A 12,668-nucleotide genomic window follows, 5' to 3' on the forward strand; every position below is an offset into this window, starting at 1 on the left:
GCTGGATCAGGATGACATCACGTGCACAACATGTGAGTGCAGCAGCCAATCTCTCAGTCCATCATGCTTTATACTGCAGTCGTTCTCTATTACAACACAGTTATGACTCCAATATCACTGCACTAAGCGTATGTTCACATGCAGTACGGTAGCTGTGACAATGTCTGCACCTGTCCGATTCATCTAAACAGGGCTCCCAAATATCCCCGAGCTGCCGCTAAAGCTTTACACTGAAGTTCTGCTCAGATTGGCTCATTTCCAATTGCAGGGCCTTTGAGCAGCCATGACTATGGACAGTATCACCTGCAGGTTACACAATGTATAGAATGCAATGTGATAAAGGTGCTGTCACTATGTAATACAGAACCTTGGCTAGTGACGTCCTCCATGCCTCGGGTCCATGGGGAGAGGCTTTCAGTAGCGAGGCTCTTGGAGTATTGATCCGGGACCTGCAGAGGCCACAATTCACAGCTAATGTATTTAATAGTCTGCACTAAGACCACTGGCGTGTTCCCTGCCGTCACCTATAGGATGCTGCGCTATACAATGTACAATCAATACAACCCTTACTGCAACTATGAGGCAAGGACGAGAGGCCAATAGACCTGGGGGAAGTGTGAGAAACTGCTGAGCATCATGGGAAACACCGGAAGGACTTCAGTTCTCCATAGGCATCTCCAGGCACCGAACCTGGCCTAGTCTGTTCCCTAAAGCCTTCAGGGGTGTAAAGGCAGCGCAGCAGGTCCTGCCAACCGGGCAGCAGGGCCATCCTGAATTCACACAGATTCTGTGACCAGAGGTGTAACCTGAGGCTCCTGGGCCCCAATGCATTTACCATGTGCTATCTATAATACTGGAGAGTCTTCTTATGTTGTAGAGAGGCCTTTGGGCCCCCTTAGGCTCCTGGGCCCGGTAGCAATTGCTGCCTCTACCTCCCCCATAGCTGCGCCTCTGGCTGTGACCGCCACTGATATGATGTTATATAGGCAGTCATAATACAAGTCGCTCTTGGTTTGATGTGTCCATACAATGCAGTTGCTCACGTAGTAAGGAGTAGAGAAGAGACAGATGTTGTGTCCCCCTTGAGGGTCCGGATAGAGATGAATGAGCTCATGCCTCAGCCAGCTCCAGAATGTTTATCAGCATAATGTAGAGGTCGCTTTACTTACACAGGACTGAACCTCCACACGGCTTCACCGAGACCCAAGAGAGTCTGGAGTCAGTCTTAAAATAGCAGCAGCAACGTATTCGCAGAAAGTCGCCGCTTTGTTTATTTGTGTGTGGACGTATGTGAAATGACCGGGCCCGGCCGCCATCCCGGCATGTCAGGCTATTGCTATAAAGACAACAAAAGGTTGGTTACCATTGGGCAGTTACCCAAAACTGCAGGGATTAAATCGACACATTGGCAAGAGTCTGTAGACTTGGGGCCCAGTTAGATCCCTCTAGGACCTCAGCATGCTTCTTAAGAAAGGTATACCTAAGGGGTTCTTTCTTTATTGTTAGGATAGTTCGTTACATAAAGGGGTTGCCCAGCGCCAAATAGATTTTTCATATTGATGACCTGTCTATACAGGATAGGTCATCATTATGTGATCCCTAGGGGTCCAACACCCGGGGCCCCTGGCCATTCTGCTGCTTGAAGAGGCCATGGCATTCAGGTGAACACTACAATCTTGCCACATACGGTGCTATACATTGTATAGGGGTTGGCGTTACATGGCCTGGGAAGCAGAAATGGGCTCAAGGAATCCACTGCTGATTTAATGAACTAATCCACAAAGTCCTGGGATAGGGGACTAAGGAAAGGTCATCAATAAAAAGTCCCAGTAAACCTTGTTAAGTTTTGGAGCTGTTACCGGGGTCCTGTGTGCTTGTAACTATCCAATGTCCTATCTTGGACTAGTTTTTGGCGTTACTTTACCCCTGTTTGATACGGTAGTCCATCCAGAATTTACATCCTGTTTGTTGGCTTCTTCTCAGCTACTAGTCTTCCTCAGCTTGATGTGACATGTTGGAAGAAACCAGAGCACCTGGAGGAAACCCACATAGACACGGGAAGAACATACAAACTCCATGTTGTCCATGATCGGATCCCGGACCCCAGCGAAGCAAGGCAACAGTGCTAACCCCCGAGCCACCACCATGCTGATCCATCCTTCCTCCTTTGAGATTCAGCAAGGAAAACTGTTTACTTGTTATTACCTCCTGAAGTTTCGTTGCGGTCATTCACCGACCTAGTGGAGTTTCCTGTATTGATTGAGCAGTTTGGAAACGTGAAGTTCTGGCCGCGCTGTCTGTCCGAGTGCGTGGTGGTCATGGTTCATGACGTAGGAGATGGAACAGCATGTAGCGAGATGCCTATTAACTTGTATCTTCTTCACTGCGTGAGCTGGCAGCCGCTGGATATGTCAATCTTATACCTGCATTTGCTAAATCACTTTCCAGGACAGAGCTCGGCTGTATCAGCAGGGCAGAGCAAACAAAACACAGTATTATGACACATATGTGATCTACTTCACTTACCGTATCAACAAATCTGTATGTATAAGCATCAGTTTATGTACCGTGTGTTGTGACCACCCACAGTGCACAAAGTTGTTATCTTTATACGTAATAGTAGGCGACAGAGACGTAACACTGACTAGAAAAAATGTTCAAATATATAACTTTATAATACACCACCCTTACCAGATCCACAATACATGTCAATGTGATATATGGTAAGGGGCAGACCATACAGTTGTGGGGGATTTCTGCCTAACATTATCTCAGACTTAGTAAAATACTGATCCCTATGGAGCCGTATTATAGTAGTTATATTTTTGTACATAGGAGTAGTATTATAGTACTTATATTCTTGTACATAGGGGGCAGTATTATAGCAGTTATATTCTTGTACATAGAAGTAGTATTATAGTAGTTATATTCTTGTACATAGGAGGTAGTATTATAGTAGTTATATTCTTGTACATAGGAGCAGTATTATAGTACTTATATTCTTGTACATAGGAGCAGTATTATAGTAGATATATTCTTGTACATAGGAGTAGTATTATAGTAGTTATATTCTTGTACATAGGAGTAGTATTATAGCAGTTATATTCTTGTACATAGGAGTAGTATTATAGTAGTTATATTCTTGTACATAGGAGTAGTATTATAGTAGTTATATTCTTGTACATAGGAGGTAGTATTATAGTAGTTATATTCTTGTACATAGGAGGTAGTATTATAGTAGTTATATTCTTGTACATAGGAGTAGTATTATAGCAGTAATATTCTTGTACATAGGAGTAGTATTATAGTAGTTATATTCTTGTACATAGGAGTAGTATTATAGTAGTTATATTCTTGTACATAGGAGGTAGTATTATAGTAGTTATATTCTTGTACATAGGAGTAGTATTATAGTACTTATATTCTTATACATAGGAGCAGTATTATAGTAGTTATATTCTTGTACATAGGAGTAGTATTATAGTAGTTATATTCTTGTACATAGGAGTAGTATTATAGTAGTTATATTCTTGTACATAGGAGTAGTATTATAGTAGTTATGTTCTTGTACATAGGAGTAGTATTATAGTAGTTATATTCTTGTACATAGGAGCAGTGTTATAGTAGTTATATTCTTGTACATAGGAGCAGTGTTATAGTAGTTATATTCTTGTACATAGGAGGTAGTATTATAGTAGTTATATTCTTGTACATAGGAGTAGTATTATAGTAGTTATATTCTTGTACATAGGAGCAGTATTATAGTAGTTATATTCTTGTACATAGGAGTAGTATTATAGTAGTTATATTCTTGTACATAGGAGCAGTATTGTAGTAGTTATATTCTTGTACATAGGAGCAGTATTATAGCAGTTATATTCTTGTACATAGGAGCAGTATTATAGTAGTTATATTCTTATACATAGGAGCAGTATTATAGTAGTTATATTCTTGTATATAGGAGGTAGTATTATAGTAGTTATATTCTTGTACTGTACACAGGAGCAGTATTATAGTAGTTATATTCTTGTACATAGGAGCAGTATTATAGTAGTTATTTTCTTGTACATAGGAGTAGTATTATAGTAGTTATATTCTTGTACATAGGAGTAGTATTATAGTAGTTATATTCTTGTACATAGGAGCAGTATTGTAGTAGTTATATTCTTGTACATAGGAGCAGTATTATAGCAGTTATATTCTTGTACATAGGAGCAGTATTATAGTAGTTATATTCTTATACATAGGAGTAGTATTATAGTAGTTATATTCTTGTACATAGGAGGTAGTATTATAGTAGTTATATTCTTGTACATAGGAGTAGTATTATAGTAGTTATGTTCTTGTACATAGGAGTAGTATTATAGTAGTTATGTTCTTGTACATAGGAGCAGTATTATAGTAGTTATATTCTTGTACATAGGAGTAGTATTATAGTAGTTATATTCTTGTACATAGGAGTAGTATTATAGTAGTTATATTCTTGTACATAGGAGTAGTATTATAGTAGTTATGTTCTTGTACATAGGAGTAGTATTATAGTAGTTATATTCTTGTACATAGGAGCAGTGTTATAGTAGTTATATTCTTGTACATAGGAGCAGTGTTATAGTAGTTATATTCTTGTACATAGGAGCAGTGTTATAGTAGTTATATTCTTGTACATAGGAGGTAGTATTATAGTAGTTATATTCTTGTACATAGGAGTAGTATTATAGTAGTTATATTCTTGTACATAGGAGCAGTATTATAGTAGTTATATTCTTGTACATAGGAGTAGTATTATAGTAGTTATATTCTTGTACATAGGAGCAGTATTGTAGTAGTTATATTCTTGTACATAGGAGCAGCATTATAGCAGTTATATTCTTGTACATAGGAGCAGTATTATAGTAGTTATATTCTTATACATAGGAGCAGTATTATAGTAGTTATATTCTTGTATATAGGAGGTAGTATTATAGTAGTTATATTCTTGTACTGTACACAGGAGCAGTATTATAGTAGTTATATTCTTGTACATAGGAGCAGTGTTATAGTAGTTATTTTCTTGTACATAGGAGTAGTATTATAGTAGTTATATTCTTGTACATAGGAGTAGTATTATAGTAGTTATATTCTTGTAAATAGGAGCAGTATTGTAGTAGTTATATTCTTGTACATAGGAGCAGTATTATAGCAGTTATATTCTTGTACATAGGAGCAGTATTATAGTAGTTATATTCTTATACATAGGAGTAGTATTATAGTAGTTATATTCTTGTACATAGGAGGTAGTATTATAGTAGTTATATTCTTGTACATAGGAGTAGTATTATAGTACTTATATTCTTATACATAGGAGCAGTTTTATAGTAGTTATATTCTTGTACATAGGAGTAGTATTATAGTAGTTATATTCTTGTACATAGGAGTAGTATTATAGTAGTTATGTTCTTGTACATAGGAGTAGTATTATGGTAGTTATGTTCTTGTACATAGGAGCAGTGTTATAGTAGTTATATTCTTGTACATAGGAGCAGTGTTATAGTAGTTATATTCTTGTACATAGGAGGTAGTATTATAGTAGTTATATTCTTGTACATAGGAGTAGTATTATAGTAGTTATATTCTTGTACATAGGAGCAGTATTATAGTAGTTATATTCTTGTACATAGGAGTAGTATTATAGTAGTTATATTCTTGTACATAGGAGTAGTATTGTAGTAGTTATATTCTTGTACATAGGAGCAGTATTATAGCAGTTATATTCTTGTACATATGAGCAGTATTATAGTAGTTATATTCTTATACATAGGAGCAGTATTATAGTAGTTATATTCTTGTATATAGGAGGTAGTATTATAGTAGTTATATTCTTGTACTGTACACAGGAGCAGTATTATAGTAGTTATATTCTTGTACATAGGAGCAGTGTTATAGTAGTTATTTTCTTGTACATAGGAGTAGTATTATAGTAGTTATATTCTTGTACATAGGAGTAGTATTATAGTAGTTATATTCTTGTACATAGGAGCAGTATTGTAGTAGTTATATTCTTGTACATAGGAGCAGTATTATAGCAGTTATATTCTTGTACATAGGAGCAGTATTATAGTAGTTATATTCTTATACATAGGAGCAGTATTATAGTAGTTATATTCTTGTACATAGGAGGTAGTATTATAGTAGTTATATTCTTGTACATATGAGCAGTATTATAGTAGTTATATTCTTGTACATAGGAGGTAGTATTATAGTAGTTATATTCTTGTACTGTACACAGGAGCAGTATTATAGTAGTTATATTCTTGTACATAGGAGCAGTATTATAGTAGTTATATTCTTGTACATAGGAGTAGTATTATAGTAGTTATATTCTTGTACATAGGAGCAGTATTATAGTAGTTATATTCTTGTACATAGGAGCAGTATTATAGTAGTTATATTCTTGTACATAGGAGGCAGTATTATAGTAGTTATATTCTTGTACATAGGAGCAGTATTATAGTAGTTATATTCTTGTACATAGGAGTAGTATTATAGTAGTTATATTCTTGTACATATGAGCAGTATTATAGTAGTTATATTCTTGTACATAGGAGAAGTATTATAGTAGTTATATTCTTGTACATAGGAGCAGTATTATAGTAGTTATATTCTTGTACATAGGAGCAGTATTATAGTAGTTATATTCTTGTACATAGGAGGTAGTATTATAGTAGTTATATTCTTGTATATAGGAGCAGTATTATAGTAGTTATTATCTTGTACATAGGAGTAGTATTATAGTAGTTATATTCTTGTACATAGGAGTAGTATTATAGTAGTTATATTCTTGTACATAGGAGCAGTATTATAGCAGTTATATTCTTGTACATAGGAGCAGTATTATAGTAGTTATATTCTTGTACATAGGAGGTAGTATTATAGTAGTTATATTCTTGTACATATGAGCAGTATTATAGTAGTTATATTCTTGTACATAGGAGGTAGTATTATAGTAGTTATATTCTTGTACATAGGAGTAGTATTATAGTAGTTATATTCTTGTACATAGGAGCAGTATTATAGTAGTTATATTCTTGTACATAGGAGCAGTGTTATAGTAGTTATTTTCTTGAACATAGGAGTAGTATTATAGTAGTTATATTCTTGTACATAGGAGCAGTATTATAGTAGTTATATTCTTATACATAGGAGCAGTATTATAGTAGTTATATTCTTGTACATAGGAGGTAGTATTATAGTAGTTATATTCTTGTACTGTACACAGGATCAGTATTATAGTAGTTATATTCTTGTACATAGGAGCAGTATTATAGTAGTTATATTCTTGTACATAGGAGTAGTATTATAGTAGTTATATTCTTGTACATAGGAGCAGTATTACAATAGTTATATTCTTGTACATAGGAGTAGTATTATAGTAGTTATATTCTTGTACATAGGAGCAGTATTATAGTAGTTATATTCTTGTACATAGGAGTAGTATTATAGTAGTTATATTCTTGTACATAGGAGTAGTATTATAGCAGTTATATTCTTGTACATAGGAGTAGTATTATAGTAGTTATATTCTTGTACATAGGAGTAGTATTATAGTAGTTATATTCTTGTACATAGGAGGTAGTATTATAGTAGTTATATTCTTGTACATAGGAGGTAGTATTATAGTAGTTATATTCTTGTACATAGGAGTAGTATTATAGCAGTAATATTCTTGTACATAGGAGTAGTATTATAGTAGTTATATTCTTGTACATAGGAGTAGTATTATAGTAGTTATATTCTTGTACATAGGAGGTAGTATTATAGTAGTTATATTCTTGTACATAGGAGTAGTATTATAGTACTTATATTCTTATACATAGGAGCAGTATTATAGTAGTTATATTCTTGTACATAGGAGTAGTATTATAGTAGTTATATTCTTGTACATAGGAGTAGTATTATAGTAGTTATATTCTTGTACATAGGAGTAGTATTATAGTAGTTATGTTCTTGTACATAGGAGTAGTATTATAGTAGTTATATTCTTGTACATAGGAGCAGTGTTATAGTAGTTATATTCTTGTACATAGGAGCAGTGTTATAGTAGTTATATTCTTGTACATAGGAGGTAGTATTATAGTAGTTATATTCTTGTACATAGGAGTAGTATTATAGTAGTTATATTCTTGTACATAGGAGCAGTATTATAGTAGTTATATTCTTGTACATAGGAGTAGTATTATAGTAGTTATATTCTTGTACATAGGAGCAGTATTGTAGTAGTTATATTCTTGTACATAGGAGCAGTATTATAGCAGTTATATTCTTGTACATAGGAGCAGTATTATAGTAGTTATATTCTTATACATAGGAGCAGTATTATAGTAGTTATATTCTTGTATATAGGAGGTAGTATTATAGTAGTTATATTCTTGTACTGTACACAGGAGCAGTATTATAGTAGTTATATTCTTGTACATAGGAGCAGTGTTATAGTAGTTATTTTCTTGTACATAGGAGTAGTATTATAGTAGTTATATTCTTGTACATAGGAGTAGTATTATAGTAGTTATATTCTTGTACATAGGAGCAGTATTGTAGTAGTTATATTCTTGTACATAGGAGCAGTATTATAGCAGTTATATTCTTGTACATAGGAGCAGTATTATAGTAGTTATATTCTTATACATAGGAGTAGTATTATAGTAGTTATATTCTTGTACATAGGAGGTAGTATTATAGTAGTTATATTCTTGTACATAGGAGTAGTATTATAGTACTTATATTCTTATACATAGGAGCAGTTTTATAGTAGTTATATTCTTGTACATAGGAGTAGTATTATAGTAGTTATATTCTTGTACATAGGAGTAGTATTATAGTAGTTATGTTCTTGTACATAGGAGTAGTATTATAGTAGTTATGTTCTTGTACATAGGAGCAGTGTTATAGTAGTTATATTCTTGTACATAGGAGCAGTGTTATAGTAGTTATATTCTTGTACATAGGAGGTAGTATTATAGTAGTTATATTCTTGTACATAGGAGTAGTATTATAGTAGTTATATTCTTGTACATAGGAGCAGTATTATAGTAGTTATATTCTTGTACATAGGAGTAGTATTATAGTAGTTATATTCTTGTACATAGGAGTAGTATTGTAGTAGTTATATTCTTGTACATATGAGCAGTATTATAGTAGTTATATTCTTATACATAGGAGCAGTATTATAGTAGTTATATTCTTGTATATAGGAGGTAGTATTATAGTAGTTATATTCTTGTACTGTACACAGGAGCAGTATTATAGTAGTTATATTCTTGTACATAGGAGCAGTGTTATAGTAGTTATTTTCTTGTACATAGGAGTAGTATTATAGTAGTTATATTCTTGTACATAGGAGTAGTATTATAGTAGTTATATTCTTGTACATAGGAGCAGTATTGTAGTAGTTATATTCTTGTACATAGGAGCAGTATTATAGCAGTTATATTCTTGTACATAGGAGCAGTATTATAGTAGTTATATTCTTATACATAGGAGCAGTATTATAGTAGTTATATTCTTGTACATAGGAGGTAGTATTATAGTAGTTATATTCTTGTACATATGAGCAGTATTATAGTAGTTATATTCTTGTACATAGGAGGTAGTATTATAGTAGTTATATTCTTGTACTGTACACAGGAGCAGTATTATAGTAGTTATATTCTTGTACATAGGAGCAGTATTATAGTAGTTATATTCTTGTACATAGGAGTAGTATTATAGTAGTTATATTCTTGTACATAGGAGCAGTATTATAGTAGTTATATTCTTGTACATAGGAGCAGTATTATAGTAGTTATATTCTTGTACATAGGAGGCAGTATTATAGTAGTTATATTCTTGTACATAGGAGCAGTATTATAGTAGTTATATTCTTGTACATAGGAGTAGTATTATAGAAGTTATATTCTTGTACATATGAGCAGTATTATAGTAGTTATATTCTTGTACATAGGAGAAGTATTATAGTAGTTATATTCTTGTACATAGGAGCAGTATTATAGTAGTTATATTCTTGTACATAGGAGGTAGTATTATAGTAGTTATATTCTTGTATATAGGAGCAGTATTATAGTAGTTATTTTCTTGTACATAGGAGTAGTATTATAGTAGTTATATTCTTGTACATAGGAGTAGTATTATAGTAGTTATATTCTTGTACATAGGAGCAGTATTATAGCAGTTATATTCTTGTACATAGGAGCAGTATTATAGTAGTTATATTCTTGTACATAGGAGGTAGTATTATAGTAGTTATATTCTTGTACATATGAGCAGTATTATAGTAGTTATATTCTTGTACATAGGAGGTAGTATTATAGTAGTTATATTCTTGTACATAGGAGTAGTATTATAGTAGTTATATTCTTGTACATAGGAGCAGTATTATAGTAGTTATATTCTTGTACATAGGAGCAGTGTTATAGTAGTTATTTTCTTGAACATAGGAGTAGTATTATAGTAGTTATATTCTTGTACATAGGAGCAGTATTATAGTAGTTATATTCTTATACATAGGAGCAGTATTATAGTAGTTATATTCTTGTACATAGGAGGTAGTATTATAGTAGTTATATTCTTGTACTGTACACAGGATCAGTATTATAGTAGTTATATTCTTGTACATAGGAGCAGTATTATAGTAGTTATATTCTTGTACATAGGAGTAGTATTATAGTAGTTATATTCTTGTACATAGGAGCAGTATTACAATAGTTATATTCTTGTACATAGGAGTAGTATTATAGTAGTTATATTCTTGTACATAGGAGCAGTATTATAGTAGTTATATTCTTGTACATAGGAGTAGTATTATAGTAGTTATATTCTTGTACATAGGAGCAGTATTATAGCAGTTATATTCTTGTACATAGGAGCAGTATTATAGTAGTTATATTCTTGTACATAGGAGGTAGTATTATAGTAGTTATATTCTTTTACATATGAGCAGTATTATAGTAGTTATATTTTTGTACATAGGAGGTAGTATTATAGTAGTTATATTCTTGTACATAGGAGGCAGTATTATAGTAGTTATATTCTTGTACATAGGAGCAGTATTATAGTAGTTATATTCTTGTACATAGGAGTAGTATTATAGTAGTTATATTCTTGTACATATGAGCAGTATTATAGTAGTTATATTCTTATACATAGGAGAAGTATTATAGTAGTTATATTCTTGTACATAGGAGCAGTATTATAGTAGTTATATTCTTGTACATAGGAGCAGTATTATAGTAGTTATATTCTTGTACATAGGAGGTAGTATTATAGTAGTTATATTCTTGTATATAGGAGCAGTATTATAGTAGTTATTTTCTTGTACATAGGAGTAGTATTATAGTAGTTATATTCTTGTACATAGGAGTAGTATTATAGTAGTTATATTCTTGTACATAGGAGCAGTATTATAGCAGTTATATTCTTGTACATAGGAGCACTATTATAGTAGTTATATTCTTGTACATAGGAGGTAGTATTATAGTAGTTATATTCTTGTACATATGAGCAGTATTATAGTAGTTATATTCTTGTACATAGGAGGTAGTATTATAGTAGTTATATTCTTGTACATAGGAGTAGTATTATAGTAGTTATATTCTTGTACATAGGAGCAGTATTATAGTAGTTATATTCTTGTACATAGGAGCAGTGTTATAGTAGTTATTTTCTTGAACATAGGAGTAGTATTATAGTAGTTATATTCTTGTACATAGGAGCAGTATTATAGTAGTTATATTCTTATACATAGGAGCAGTATTATAGTAGTTATATTCTTGTACATAGGAGGTAGTATTATAGTAGTTATATTCTTGTACTGTACACAGGATCAGTATTATAGTAGTTATATTCTTGTACATAGGAGCAGTATTATAGTAGTTATATTCTTGTACATAGGAGTAGTATTATAGTATTTATATTCTTGTACATAGGAGCAGTATTACAATAGTTATATTCTTGTACATAGGAGTAGTATTATAATAGTTATATTCTTGTACATAGGAGCAGTATTATAGTAGTTATATTCTTGTACATAGGAGGTAGTATTATAGTAGTTATATTCTTGTACATATGAGCAGTATTATAGTAGTTATATTTTTGTACATAGGAGGTAGTATTATAGTAGTTATATTCTTGTACATAGGAGCAGTATTATAGTAGTTATATTCTTGTACATAGGAGCAGTGTTATAGTAGTTATTTTCTTGAACATAGGAGTAGTATTATAGTAGTTATATTCTTGTACATAGGAGTAGTATTATAGTAGTTATATTCTTGTACATAGGAGCAGTATTGTAGTAGTTATATTCTTGTACATAGGAGCAGTATTATAGCAGTTATATTCTTGTACATAGGAGCAGTATTATAGTAGTTATATTCTTATACATAGGAGCAGTATTATAGTAGTTATATTCTTGTACATAGGAGGTAGTATTATAGTAGTTATATTCTTGTACTGTACACAGGAGCAGTATTATAGTAGTTATATTCTTGTACATAGGAGCAGTATTATAGTAGTTATATTCTTGTACATAGGAGTAGTATTATAGTAGTTATATTCTTGTACATAGGAGCAGTATTATAATAGTTATATTCTTGTACATAGGAGTAGTATTATAGTAGTTATATTCTTGTACATAGGAG

The sequence above is a fragment of the Leptodactylus fuscus genome, chromosome 11 (assembly GCF_031893055.1).
Source record: "Leptodactylus fuscus isolate aLepFus1 chromosome 11, aLepFus1.hap2, whole genome shotgun sequence".
Lineage (NCBI taxonomy): Eukaryota > Metazoa > Chordata > Amphibia > Anura > Leptodactylidae > Leptodactylus > Leptodactylus fuscus.